Source organism: Anastrepha obliqua, chromosome 2, assembly GCF_027943255.1.
Source record: "Anastrepha obliqua isolate idAnaObli1 chromosome 2, idAnaObli1_1.0, whole genome shotgun sequence".
Classification (NCBI taxonomy): Eukaryota; Metazoa; Arthropoda; class Insecta; order Diptera; family Tephritidae; genus Anastrepha; species Anastrepha obliqua.
This window is the reverse complement of record NC_072893.1, coordinates 70643817-70659588: the sequence shown is the minus strand read 5'-3', so window position 1 is coordinate 70659588 and position 15772 is coordinate 70643817. Positions and strand designations below refer to the sequence as shown.

At 34.3% G+C, this 15772-nt stretch overlaps 1 long non-coding RNA gene across 1 annotated transcript; it reads left to right on the top strand.

Moving 5' to 3' along the window:
• Positions 1-265: 265 nt before the first annotated feature.
• LOC129236864 (uncharacterized) lies at positions 266-14324 on the top strand. Its single transcript, XR_008581724.1, has 2 exons — positions 266-454; positions 14116-14324. It is a non-coding gene; the product is annotated as an uncharacterized LOC129236864 (long non-coding RNA).
• The last annotated feature ends 1448 nt before the right edge of the window (positions 14325-15772 follow it).

Here is a 15772-nt window from a genome sequence, read left to right as displayed (position 1 = left end):
GTTAATACCTTGCTTTTGTTTGCTTTCCGTAAATTTTTTATTCTTTAAATGCCTCTCAGCATATTTGTTCAATATCCAGTAAGATAAATTTTAGATAAAGCAAGATAAAGATTCAGTGTTGCATTCGCTTGCACGAGGATTGGTGATACCATTTTACTTAAATTGTCAAACAGGCACCTCAGAGAGCACGAGAGTAGAGTTGCCAGCTATGCGCTACCCCAGGCCAACACGGCTGTTTACATTTATTGGTGTTTGATACGTGAATGCGAACGGACGGGGAACGTTTTTCGCTCGGATCGCGCGCGCAGTGTTTTTGTTATTTTGCCAGCAAAGGCAAACAAAAGCAAATTGTTTGTATGTACGCACAAGTGTGAGTGTATGGAGAGTGGAAAAAAAGTGTTTAATTCGTCGCTAGTCGCAAACCAATCAAATAATTTTAAAGAAACTTTTTACTGTAAGTGAGATTGTGCGTGATGTGAATATGTAAACGAGTACGTATAATTTTCGGCGTTGTTGCAAAGGCAAAAGTAAATTTTCTTTGAATGCAACAACAAACAGCCGAGCTCAGAATCCCTTTGTTGCGCACAGTGATGTTTACGCGTGTGTATGTATGCGTGTTTGTGAGTTTTTGAGTATGCAATTCTGTGTATGACGGCGACAGCAACAAGCATATTTAGTGCGTCGACGTGGTGCAACAACACAAAAGTGTAAACAAAACAAAAAAATGGTTGTATATTTGCATATACATATGTGTATACCGCTCAGAGAACGTCTAAATGCAAGTGAAATTCTTGGAAAATATGAATTGTCTGTGCAAATTGTTACGTACACATACATCCACATTCCTGTATGCATCCGAGTGTTGATAAACATGAATGAATAGCAACATTTATTAGTAGCTGAACGCTGTTATGCTGGAATTTAGCTTGAGAAGCAAACGCCCACACAATCAAATGGATACCGACTCAAAAATAAATCAATTAGAAATTGTTTGACTTGTGGCTTGAAATAGGAATCTCACGGCGAGGAGAATGTTTTTTTTTGTCAAAAACCAAAGACATTTCGAAAATGCGCGCTGGTTTTTAGTTTTTTTCGCAATTTGTATTGGCTGCTTTTTATAAAAGCGACCGTAAACTGATTTCCGCGCTTATTGGCCTTAAATACGAAGGACGTAAGCTGGAGCCCTACTACCGACATGAAATATAAAACGTTCTGTTGGTTATACAATAATTTGTTTAATTGTAATTACTAATTATCACAAAAAAGCGTTCGTTAGCACCAAAAATAAAAAACCCCACGGCAAATTGAGTCTTTCTATTTATTTTCTCCCTAAACTATAAAACTTTGTTTAAATTACTCGAAAGTGTCAGTCTTTGTTTATAGATTTTGACATTCTAGGGACCAAAATCAAAATATATTGCGTGGTAGCAAGAGATTAACAACACTGTTCTGTACGTTTGATTGTCAAAGTAAAGTATTGAGAAACTAGAAAACAAATAATGAATTCGCCTTGTTTTAATTCTGAGCTGACAGTCACATGAACACGGCGAAAGAAAAAAAAACAACTCAGCTGATTTACCAACATCACCTTTAATAGATTCGTCTTGCATTGGCCGTAATCAAAATTTAAGAGAGCAAAGTGACAGTTCGATGCGTAAGGAACGATTATTTTGTGCTGGAAATATTTTCACTTGCCAGAAATATCCATCACGAAAACATATGATTGCGTTTTTTGTAAAAAGGTTCGCGTTTTCTGAAAATTTTGATTTCTGCGTGCTTCCGGACTGTTTGCTGTGGGACTTTACACTTTTAGATCTATTATCAAAAACAATATCATGAGACAAGCGCATCTAACCTCCAGCTTCCTTTTCCCTGCTTTCTTGGCTGCTCCTCCAATTCGAATTTACTTAAAACCAAACTATAAACACAACCAGCTGATTAGTCTTCTTCTATTTGTTTTTGCTAGGAACTTTAAACTTTGCCTCCGTTAAAATTTTTTGGTATTTTGCTGTGGTATTCTTGCAACCACTCAAGAATGATGGAATAAGATTGCGCCTTCAACATTCCGTTATCCTTTTTGTTTTAATCTCGAGAGGCAGCTGTTTGGATATTAAAAAAACAAAAACACGGCATTTCGGTGCCAAGTCTCCCAGCAGGTATAACTTACGATCAATGTCCTGTAAGGGAACCATGGAAATTCGAGAACTGAAATTTTATTCATCTAAAAGATCCCTCGTGCGCCTCCGATCCACTCGTTGCCAAAAAGATTTCGCGATCTTACAAGTCTGTGTACCTGCCCAACGCTCGCGCTAAGTTGATGCGAAGCCTACCTCTCCAGGAGGAGACCGCAGGTAGTAAAGGGGACTCCAATCCTCTCGTTTCGCGGAGTAACTACCTCACAACTCCCCTGTATAGCCAGCTCCATCTGCCTCGCAATGTCGCTATGACCAGGTTCCCAGGTGAGCCTTATATCGAAGAATTTGGATGCGATCGAAAGTAAAGTCAAGCATTATCCAAACAGTTTCGAGTGCACCATCATCGAGTCCAAGGCCCTGATTGTCGCTTGGCTGTCGGAGTAGATATTAGCCTCGGTGACAGTTATTACACAAGTGAGCAGCCAATCAGTTGATTCTGATTGCCACTACCTCAGCTTGAAATACACTGCAGTGGTCTAGTAACCTGTATTTGATTCTGATAGAGAGCTCCTTGCACAATACACCTCTGCGAACCCTTTCATCCAATTTCGAGCAACCCTTGGACAGATTCACCAGACCCTGCCTCCAAATACTGCACCCCGCCCACTCTCCCCTTGAAGGAATGTGACTGGAGAATGTTCCGCTCGTACTAAGCAGGGTTGCGCATTGATCAGTCGCCAAAAGGATGAACACAAAATTGCTTAGGATACTTGAGTGTCCGTAATTGAGATTAAGCTTGCAGCCTGAGGCTCTCAGTCTGGTTGCGGCACGTGTAGCCTCAGCTTTGCCTAGCATTCATGAGCTGATTTTCCATAGTTTTTCTCTCTCTCTTGTTTGCCCAATTTTAACCACACAGCCAGAAATACTTTTACGGATGGCGCAATCTTGTAATCTGTCATGCTTGGCCATCTTCTGTATTGTATCAAGGCTAACAGCGATCTACGTTCGGCAGGCAAAGTCAAGCATTTGGGCATCTTTCTTTAGTAAAATAAAAGTTTCTTAAAAAAACTCTTGTATTTCAGTTCCCTAGCGCTAAAATTTCAGTAGGGAAATTATTTTTTTTTTTTTTGTTTTAGAGAGATTTCTTTTACTTTTTACCCGCGACGTGACGGCTTCGAAATGTATGAAATTTCACCGAACTGCTGGTTTATTTGTTTTCATTTTTCACACGTCGCTTTGGTTTCTGTTTTTTTATTACATTTTATTTTCAACAATTTTTGTCTTCAAAGTTTTGTTGTGTGCTTTTATTGCGCTTGCTTGTTGTCGTTACTGGTTTTCCGCTGGTTTTTTGTTGGCTCATTACTCGCTGAGCGCTGCTCATCGTTCATTGTTAGTCAGTATTGTTTTTTTTTTGTTTTTGTTAATCGCTAACTACCATCAGCATTCAGATGTATGTATGTGTATATACTATATGTACATATATGTATATGTATGTATGCTAGCAATGAATTTTTATTAATTTTAAATTCAAAAAATGTGAAACTCACTTCTTCAAAGCGAAAATACAGGCATTTACTAGGAAAGAAAGCGTGTTTAGGTGAGATGCATACTTAAAAAAACAAAAACACAAAAAAAAAAAAAACAATTACCAAACTCGAGAAAAGCAGCCGCAAAAAGGCTAACTTCCAACAAATCAATGGAAATGAGGATTTCAAGAGTATTGCGTCGAGTATTGTAAGCGTTTTGTTTTTTAACTCTGCAAAATGTTCTTAAATGTAGTAATCTGGGAATTCGGTGGTCTCGAAGTTAAGTTGAGTCTCAGCGCATGGACATCAAAATCAAAGCGAGTCCGTATGAAATCCCGAACTTGCCTCAAACAACGCTCTCGACCATCTTCAACCCATCTGAGGTCAGAAAGACTTCAAATCAATCTCGCCCAAAGCTCACTGGATTAAGTCGAGCCCTCTTGGCCAATGCAGCCCCCACCATTTACCTGCATGAGTAAACTACTTCCAGAACGCTTTGACTAGCTAAGGCATCAGCTCTTCGATGTCCTTGAGATCTGATACCTATAGAGTAGGGCGTTTGCAGTGTCTCGCTGATTCGAAAGAGAGCACAAGACGAAATCACAAAGTTACTTGAGAGAGCAGGGGCAGGGATATATGGACCTGGCACCAAGATCTCCACTATATACATATATTTATAATTGACGCTTACACCCTCTTTGGGTGTTTGACCGAGCTCCTCCTCCTAATTATCGCGTGCGTCTTGATGTTGTTCCACAAATAGAAGACCTACGGTTTTAAGCCGATTCCGAACGGCTTTTTTTATGAGGATATTTTTTATGTCAGAAATACACTCGGAGGTTTGCCAAATGCCTGCAGAGGGGCGACCGCTATTAGAAAAAAGGCTTTCTTCATTTTTGTGTTTCACGGAGATTTGCACCAACTTATTCGGCTACGGCGGCCGAGCTCTCCATTGCAATGGTTAAATAGCCAACCGAGAGTGGCCGGCCTTAGTTTGCCATCTCTCCACTGCATAATTACGGAGTGGAGCAAATACAAGGTGGCACAAAATCAATCAGCCTATCGAAAGATTTCTAATTTTTGCAAATGGCGCGGTACGTTAATTATATTTTACACTTTTGAACTTGGCAGCTGCAGCATACAAACGGAAAAGCAATGGAATGCATACAGATTTTCAGCACTCGAGATAATTTTTATTCAGTAAAAATTAAAATTATTTTTAGATATTTTTAAAATTATTTTTATTTTTAAAATTATTATTTTTTTTAATATTTTTATTTTTAAAATTATTTTTTTTTAATATTTTTATTTTTAAAATTATTATTTTTATTTTCAAAATTATTTTTATTTTTAAAATTATTTTTATTTTTAAAATTATTTTTATTTTTAAAATTATTTTTATTTTAGAATTATTTTTATTTTTAAAATAATTTTTTTTTCAAATTATTTTTATTTTTAAAACTAATTTTACTTAGTAAAAAATTAATAAAAAAATGGATGATTAATTTTGCGCTACCCAAGTACTAGGTACCAAGAGCGGATTTCAGACAAGCGAAACTTCTATCAGTTCGGTAGAAATTTCATGGAATCTTTAGTTTTCTATCACCTGAGGCGCTTTACATCAATTTTTGACAAGAGTCCAGGTCACGAATAATCTTGAAGTATATTGGTGGCAGCTCTAAAATATTGAGAAACAGCTAACTTTGACGTATCATAATGAGGTGTGTAAGAGAACTGAAGTAGGATAGGTACAGCCGACGCCGTGGCTCGCTTCATCGTCTGTGGTGTGGTTCACGAACAAAAACAATTGTCTCATTTTGTGTTCATGCCTGAAGTGAGCGAATCAGCGCAAAAAAGATAGCTTGAGCCAGAAATTATTAGTGCAATTTATTGAATGCCTAAAGAACGAGCTAAAATTATGGCAAACACAAAATGGAAAATTTAAGAAAAGATAGAAAAAAAAACCAGAGTATGGGATAGGATGGAATGGCTTTAGTGCAAAAATAATTCCTGCATATTTCTACTACTATTAAGCTAAGGGGCTGGGCTGAAATACTATATTTGTCTAGAATTTGAAGTCCGCTTAGCGGATGACCTCTAGTTTGGCGTAAACGGCTCTCGCATTCATGTATTTGTGTTAGCAATTGCAGGAGAATGTAGTTATACATATGTAAGTTGTCACGTCCATACGCAAAAAAAAATGTATAATTCTGGTATCTTTCTTCTTCTATTAGCCAATCATTTACTCATACTTTTCTGCATTTTGCTCTCTTTCCCTTTTTCTTTTTAAACAGGCATAAATAACAAACATTGCAATGGCATCATACGCGTTTTTGCTATTTTTTTTGGTAAAAAATCAACTTTTTTTTTGTGAGAAATGGCCATTTTGTCAGAAAACTGTATTCTAGATTTAACATTACTTTAAAGAAATCTGTTAGGGTTTTTAATTTCAGAGGATCCTGTTCAGAGATATAGTGATCACCGCAAAACGTCTTGTTTGAGAGGAGCTCCCGGAGATCAGCTGCAGCTCCTTTCCAAATAAATATTTTTACTAATACTCAGTCTTAAAATACAGTTAAAAGATAACATAATATGTGTACAAATTTTTAGATCAATAAAATTAAGAGTTTTCTCAGAAAAAATTCTGGAAATTTTGCTTTTTTCGGCCTTCTAACTGTATATAACCCTTTAAGATATGGCAAATATGAAAATTAGTAAAATGCAAAATTACGTCAGCTGTCAAAATCACTGATTGCCGAGTAGCGGCGCCGCGGTATGCGCATCCTTCTGTATTATCTCATTCGAGCCGAACAGTCTCGCGATAATTCGCAAGCTCGATTAAGCTAAAAATCAAGATAATTTGTAACGAAGTTCGGTCCCTTGCATAACTCGTGCAAAATGTATGAAATTAGGTCCCCTTGAAAGGGAATTCATATTTATCCTACAGCCGAGCAACTACGCTAATTTCTCTCTAATCGCTCGTATCTGACAAAAATGCGCTCTAACTCTCATTAATTATTCATGTGGCGCTTGCTAGCTCTCTAAGAAGCGATTGGCGCGCTTTGTTAAAGTCGGCCAAAATCGCGTCAGCGATTAGCGCGACAATTAAGAAGAAGAAGAAGTTATAGAACGTAATTGCAGAATCAGTAACCATTAATTTTGCTTTTAGCTCTATAACTCATAACTCTGCTAACGCGGAACTTGCGATAACTCTTCATAAAAATAATAAAAAAAAACTCGGTCATCCACTTAATTACGAATTATCACGTTTCCACGCGATTCTCGTCTTGTCTAAGTGTAAAACCTGCATATGCAAATAAATATTCATGGCACTTGAACGCTCACTCATCGGGGTTTGGCAGTGTGAAATATTATTATTTATTATTCTGTTTGACACCAGCAAGGACAGCCACTTTTGCGAACCTGCTTTACAGTTTTCCACCGCGCAGTTTCTAATCCATGTGGCACCGAGCTCGAAAGAAAATATCCAAATAAACCCTGCTGAAACCCAGCTGCTACTCCCTCAAATCTACGTGGGCGTAATAAGGTTTAGAGACTTATGTTTTATTATTTCCAACTACTATTTCAATGTGACCAAATTTTACTAGAAAACGAGCATTTTATTTCATATTTTCCAATGTCTACAAAAAATGCACTTTCAAATTTCTCAGCCTATCATCAGCAGTCAACTTATTGTGCGAGTACTTATAATTATAATTAATTTTTTATTACCAACTTTACCTTTTGCCCATCTAACGCATTTGGTTGTTCGTTTGCTGCCATGGTTTGCATTTTTCATTTTTCTTGTTTTTTTTTTTTTGCATTTAATAAAAACCAAAAATCTTGTCCCAAATTCAATACTTGTAAGCAGAGACTGGCTTGCAGGCGACCAGCTAAAGGCAAGCAAGCGGGCAAACACGTTTTGCCAGATACTTCAAACCAAACCGCTTCTCACCGGTGGCTAGCACAGCGAAGAGCCAGACAACGAACTAGCGAAAAGCGAGTAGACTTCAAAATACACCGCTTGCAACAAAAAACAAAACTCACTTTACTACTACTACCAGCACGTAGACAAAAACTATACGTACATATGTATGCGTATATGTAAATACGTGCACGATGGCCCGCCCGACAACGTGTCCCACTCACTCACTAATTTTTCCTACCTTTATTCAGCTCGCACCTCGTTCGTTTGCTGGCTTAACAAATAAACGCCAAACAAATGAATTGTTACACTCTATGGCTGTGTGGCCGTATGGCTGTGTGGCTGTGTGGCAGTCGTATTGTGGTATTTCATACTTTTCGTTTTAATTCTTATTAACTTGCGTTTACATTTATGTATTTTACTCACTACGTTGCCTCTACTTGACATACCTGTTTTTAGTTACTTACACAAAGCGGCTGTCAGTGCTTTGGGCTGATAGCTTTTGATTCCAACTTTGCTGTCTTCGATATGTTTTATTTATCCAGTCTACTTGTGTTACCAATAATATTTATAGAATATTGTGTGTGATCGAGTTTTGTTTGTTTATTTTTTGACTATTTAAATATGAAATAGAATATCAAAATATGGGTATAAGAGGCATAATGAATGAATGATCTTTTAGCAAATCTCGATCTTGCAATAATTTTTTTTTAATTTTTTTTAACGTTGTTTATTGAATTTATTATTATATTTAAAAAGTTAAAATAAAATATTTATATATATTATGTATACCATTTACATACATACATACATACTCAAATACTGAACGATGTGTTTAAGGGGGGAAGCTGGTCTAGAGCGCAAAAAATGGGCATATTTTATGAATTTATTTTGACTCAACAAAGGAATCAATCGAAAATCTGTGAAATAGGTTTAATAATATAGCTTTCATGGTACAAATACAAAATTTTTCGTCTGAATTAATTTCAAAATGGCCGCTGTCCAGCAGTTCTCCTAAGGCGCCTTTTTTTCTAGTGGGTCCATTGCCGAAGACGTAAACTCCTTAATTTTTGTCCTGGATCAAAAAATAAAATTTTTTTAAATAGTTTCTATATAACAACAGAAAGAGACGTACGTAGGATTTTTTCGATATTTTGTTTTTTCGCGAAATGGTGCACGTTTGAACAAAAAGTTACAATTTTCACTATAAAGAACGACATAAAATTGTTGATTAAAAAAAAAACTATGTAATATAAATAAAAAATCCTACGTACGTCTCCGGAGAAAGGTATTTCGAATGTATTGTCAAAATTTCGTAAGAATCGGTATGTCTTCGGCCAGTTTAAAAAAAGTGATTTCGAGAAAAACGCGTTTAAAGTTGTAAATAGCGTTCGGGGCATACCTGCGAGGCACTGCCGTCGAATGAAAAATTTGGGCATTTAGACATTTTTGCTGGCATCCCTCATTTGGTATATTATTTCTAAGACCCTAAAGCACCTTTTAAGACAAAAAAAAATTTTTCGATTTTTTCAAAATTCTAGACCAGCTTCCCCCCTTAACAAAGTTTGAGTCATCAAAAGTTGAGCTCGGATATACTAAGCAGCGACACAAACTTCGATGGCAGGAAGATCAAAACTTAGAGTTTTTGGGTTGGTGTTGAAATCAGTAATTTTTACGCACGCACCACAATTAATGAGTCCCCTGGCAATTTCTTTTTCATATAACACATGGGCTGATAAGTCTCAGGCCTAACAAAGAAAACACGTTTCCTTATTCCAAATTAGCTTCATTCCTCAACGTAATTTCCATCAAGCACAACGCAATCCTTCCAGCGCCGCTCGAAAAATACAACACCACTTTAGTAGCACGATTTATCTTTTGCCTCAAAGTAGGTCTCAATTTCAACGATAAGCTCTTCATTCGAGCGAAATTTTGTACGGGAGAGCATTTTTTTTTTTTTTTTGTAGTCGCTGGGAGCCTAACCTGGCAAATACGGTGGATGTGGGGTAATTCAAAGTTCAATTCATATAGTTTTGCCATTGTTTTGATTTACTTGTGAGACGATGCGTTGTCTTGGTGAAACAAAATAGTGAGCAAACGCGGACAGAGCTTTCTAATAGACAAAGTCTCATGCAATATAAAGCCAAGACGTTCTTTTGTATCTTTACGAAGTCAGCTAACTCGCGCAACTTCACTTTTCGATCATTCATAACGATTTTGTGGACTTTTTTTATGTTTTCTGGTACTACCGCCTCAATTGAACGTCCACTGCCTTGTGCATCGTCGGTGCCTCTACGACCATGTTTGAAGTCAGCAAACCATCGTTTTAATGTAGCTTCTGATGGAGCGGAGTCCCCATAACACTTTTCAAGTCAATCATGAAGAAGTGTAAAATTAAAGCACCAGACTCTTTTTGATCCATTGTTTTGAAAACAATGCACGATAACTCACGAACTAATTAATAGAATTTCATGAAATTTTAACAGCTGTCCCTTAAGGTTAGTACTAACTGAAACTGAAACTGTGACTTTTCAGCCCATGTGTTATTACAATAGTCGGCGGCCGCCATAGCCGAATGAGTTGCTGCGTGACTACCATTCGGAATTCAGAGAGAACGTAAGGTCGAATCCCGGTGAAAGACCAAAAATGAAGAAAAAGTTCTTTTTAATAGCCGCCGCCCCTCGGCAGGCAATGGCAAACCTTCGAGGGTATTTCTGCCATGAAAAAGCTGCTCCTAAAAAATATCTGCCGTTCGGAGTCGGCTTGAAACTGTAGGTCCCTCCATTTGTCGAACTCGGCCAAGCACTCAAAATGGTGTACGCCCCAATTATACATATATAATAGACGGAACAAATCTCTTTGAACTTAAATATATGCAAGAAAACAACTCTTTTAGTTAGTTTCGAGTTACAATCGAGAAAACTCCACCTTCACAGTCATTTTTAAAGAAAATTGATGATGGTTAATAGCAAATTGAAAAAAGGCAACATTGTAGAGTTTACTCGATTCTAGCTCGAAACTAATGTAGCTTAAGCTGTCCTCTTCATGAAACCATCCTAAAATATTAAATGGCGTGGAAGAGAGTGAGTTATAATTTTTTTAATGCGGCAAATGCCGGAAAAGCGTTTTTTTAACAAGATTTTGGCGGTTATAGAAAATTTGAAACATGGTTTTGTGTTATACTTATACCTAAAACGTCTACTATGCCATCTTAAGAGGACATGATATCTTTTTGCGGCTGTAATTACTGAAGTGAGCGACAGAAAAAAAATCTTATTAAAAAAATGTAACTTTGTTATTTTCCCCCTTTTTAACAGAAACACCCTCTACTGTTTCCCTTTTAAAGTGGAAAATTTTAATACATTCATTTTTAATATAAAAAAATTTCAAAAATTAAATTATTTGTTTCTAAACAAATGTATACTGTTGTGCAGTAGAGGGTTGCCCTTTTAAAGTGGAATTATTTTTTCTGAAAGCAAATATAAAAATTGTTCTTTGATAAATTAATTTTTAAATAAAAAAATTTCAAAAGTGAAATTATTTGTTTCTAAAAAAAATGTTTATTATTTTTAGAAGCAAGTATTTTTTTATATTTAATTTTATTTTTATATTTTATATTTATTTATTTTATTTAATATTAAAATATTGTTTTTTTTTAGAAACAAATAATTTCACTTTAAAAGGGCTACTGTTGCTGTTAAAATAATCATTAATAATAATTTTTTTTCAATAAGAAATTTCTTTCTTTATTACCTTAGAAACAAGTATTTTTTTTTTGTAATTTAAAATATTTAAAATTTGTTTTTGAAATTTTAAATATTTTTAAAAAAATTTTATTTTATTTTATTTTTTTTTATTTAGAAACAAATAAGTTCACTTTAAAGGGCCTACTATTGCTGTTAAAAAAATCATTAATAATAATTTTTTTTAATAAGAAATTTCTTTCTTTATTACCTTAGAAACAAGTCTTTTTTTTTTTTAATTAAAATATTTAAATTTTTTTTTGAAATTTTAAATATTTTTAAAAATTTTTTATTTTATTTTGTTTTGTTTACTTATTTTTGTGAAATGAATAATTTCACTTTACAAGGGCTACTAATGCTGTTAAAAAAATTATTAATAAAGTAAATTGTTTTTTTAATTAGAAATTTCTTTATTTGTCGCTTTAGATAGAAAGAAGTACTTTTGTTTTTTTTTTCTTTGTAATTTTAAATATCGTCCCCTTAGTATTAAAATAGCCTATACATTTTTTGATGTTTTGAGAAAATGAATTTCAAACTTTTTGTTGAAAGTAACTCTTACTCAAATCTCGTTATGTCTGTAAATATTTATTATTTTTTGACTGACGCTTTAACCCACTTTGTGGAACTAGAATTTGACAAAATTTTGACCACATATAAAATCGACGATGGAGAATCCAAAAATTCAATAAAAAAAAATAGCCTATGAGCACATAGGCTATTGTTATACTAAGGGGACGATATATACTTTTTTTTTTAATTTTAAATTTTATTTTAAAATTTTTTTTAATTTAAAATATTTTTTTTAATTTTTTTTAAATGTTTTTTTAATTTTTTATTTTTAAAATTGTTCATTATTTTTTTATTTTTGTTTTGATTTTTTTTTATTTTGTTTTTTTATTTATTTATTTTTTTTTTTACTGTTTTTTAATTTATTGTTTTTTTTGCAACATATAATTTCACTTTAAAGTGGCAACCCTCTACTGTTGCACATCGAGGTTTTTTAAATCCATTTCCTTGCAAAACCCTTCACTTCAAGAAATATAATAGTTCGATTTGTGGCCCGTATTTCCCCAAGTTTACTGCAACCGCAGAAAACCCAATTTCACACAATACGTCGCGACAAGCAGTAAAAGAATTTTCAAATTTGTAGTACTGATCATACGTTATTGTTGGTATATAATGCGTCTTCACGTTTATTGAAATCCCAGTTGGGGCTGGCGTCGATGTGGAGTGAACTCTAATCTATTCGTATTGGTAAATATTTTGTAGAACGTCAATACGAACTTGTTTCCTGATTTTGAGTAGATTTTTCATACAAAAAGCTGTTAAAACATTTTTACAATAGAAACTGCTTGCGAAATCTGACAGTTTTCCTTTCCCTGCAGGAAGTTTTCGAGCATATTTATTTGATTTTCCAATGTATTGTTAGTAGCTACGGTCGACATCAAGCTGATCTAATTGAAGAAAACATTCAATCAATTGTTAGCGAGATAAGGCCAGTTTTACCTACAAAATGGGTACGAAATTAAATCAAAGTTGTATACCTTAATCAAACACCCTTTACCTTTGCCGCAAAATGAGCACTTAATTTCCAATGAGCAAAAATTCATTTAACTGTGCGCACAGATAAAATCAGAGATTTAATTAAATTCAATAATTCCCGGTAACTGATTAGTGAAATTAGAAAAGCTGCAACTTTTCTCACCCAACCCAAATGAATTGTGGAAAATTTGCTTACTAACAGGCACGAAATAGCACTTTGAAGATTTATTCTCGGAAATGTGAGAAAATTATCTGCGTTCATAAAAATAATAATTATTTCTTCACATTGCTGAGGAAAATAAATAAATAGTAAAAATGTGAATAATTGAATATTTTATTGGATTTCTAAGCAATTAACGGACAAAATTGAATCCTATGGAAATATATGAACAGTTTCGTGCATACATATCTACATACATACATACATACTTACGCAGGTATGCATATAAGTAGCATTTTTAAATGCAAGGTGGCGCAAAATTAATCATTATATCGGAAGGTCTATAATTTTCGCAAATAAACAGCTCCAGTATAAAAAACAGACAAGGCCAAAATAAAAACTTCCATCACTCAAAATAATTTTTTTGATTTATTAAAAAAGTTTTGTACATGGATCATTAGTTTTGCGCCACCTTGTGTAAGCGTACACCGAAAAATAACAATGAAGTAAACCAAGTAAGAGGGCAAGCGAGCGAGTGAGCGAGCTTGTGAGCGCCAGCTGACATTTGCAAACAAAGTAACTGTCATATGACAACGAAATCCCTTGTATGTATTACTTCTCGCCAATTGAGTGCCGAGTGCTGCTCGCAGTTTTAATTCAATTTAGTTTTTTTTTTGTTTTTGTAATTTAGGTTTATTGCTATGCTCAACACCAATAAATATTGCAGAAATATTGAGATTGAGAAGAGTTGTGTGCAAGATCGGAAAAAATGAATAATCAGTAAAAGTAGTTGATGTGTGTGTGTGCAAGTGAGAGGCTTGAGTAGTGAAACCATAAAAATGCCCTACACAAACCAAAAATATATTATATATGTACATGCGTACAAGCAATTCAAGTGTTGGTGAGACGACAAAAAGAGTGGCGCTCTCTCTTGACTTAACTTTGCGCTGAGCTTGAGTTGGCTAGCAAACAACTTCTATGCAGCAATAGTATTTGAGGAAATGATTACCTTCTTAACACAAGCATAACATTATTTACATATTGCATTGTATATATATTTGTTTTTGTTTTTTACACACCACAGCAGCTGAGTAACGAATTTTACATATCAAAAAAGGGAAAAAATCGCTTTCAAAATTTAATTTAATATCGAAAACCAGACGAAAAAACGCTGAATCATGCAAGCGCTCATGTCTAAGACTACAGAAACTTTTACTTAAAACAAAAATAATACAAAAACAAAACAAAAAAAAAACGCACAAAGTTGCAATACGCATTTTTCATACGAAAATAGTAGGTAATCGAAAATATTTAATATACAAAGAAACATACATACATACATATGTACGTATAAAAAGTGAAATTATATTTAACAAATATCATACCATCACATGGAGTGAAAAATAAAAATATACCAAAAAAAAAAAAAAAAATCAAAAAGAAATCAGTTATATTCAAAAGCAAATAAAAGTGATGGTTGTGCGTCTGAAAATGACAGCCAACCAAATGAGCAGCAACTTGCCTGCTAAAAAGGCTGCCACAAAAACAACAACCCAATCAACAGCAACTATGCTACCAACACTGCCAGCCACTTGGCGTGGAGTTGGCGCATCTGAAGCGAGCAATCAAACAGCATTTCGAATACAAAAGCAAAATCTAGAAAAAACAATACATTCGGCGCCAGCCAACAAACAGAAACAGCAGCAGCAGCGTGTACAACTACAACGAAACTTACTCATTGGATTAATTTTAACAGCATTTTGCGCACAGGTGAGTAGTATGAACGCACACATACATGCATATGCAAAAGCACTGTTGGGTATTGATGCATATTCGTGTGTGTGAATTATCAATTTGAAATGTACAGTAAAGACACATTAATAGGGATCAATTAAAATTGACTTAATTTTATGTAGAAGCAAACAGAATTACTTGTTGCTTGCAAAACACTTAAGTAAAGCCCCTTTTAACGCCTAGAGATTTTTATAACTAAACGCTTTCAAAAATGAATTATAATCTTATGAATAAAGTGATACAAATGAATAACAAATTAGGAAAAAAAATAACATTCCTTCAAATTTTTCCTAAGTAGCAGTGGGTTTTTCTAACGCAGACAAGGCTTAATTAGCTAGTATCACATCAGAGCCTCTCAAATTTGCAGAGTGCCTTCATTAGTCGCCATATGTCTATGACGGGTTGGTGTCGAAATTCTGTATGTACAAAATTCTAAAAACAAAATTCAGCTTTTTAAAATTCTGCTTTTTAAAATTCTGCTTTTTTAAAATTCTGCTTTTTTAAAATTCTGCTTTTTTAAAATTCTGCTTTCTAAAATTCTGTATTACAAAATTCTGTATTAAAATAATAATGTTAACAATGTTAAAGAGGTAATGTAATTATTTTGGAAAAGTGCGCTGTTTAGTCAATTCAATTAACACTTGCTGACAGGTTATAGTCTTTGTTCTTTGTTGGGTTTTGCAACAATTTTGTAAGTTCCAATTTGAAGACTTTGAATTTCATTTATATATAAAATAAACACGCAAAACCATTGTCCCATTTATTGTGGGGTTATTAGTTGCTAATATATCAATGATCAAAGATAAAATGGTTTTTTTTCGTAAAATGCAGATATCTCAAAAAGAAATGATCGTAGCGAGAATTCAAAAAAAAGCAAATAGAAGCTAAATAATCAGGCTAGTTGACTGTATGGCTAGTTTTAGTCGGAAAAATTTTGACAAGCCCGT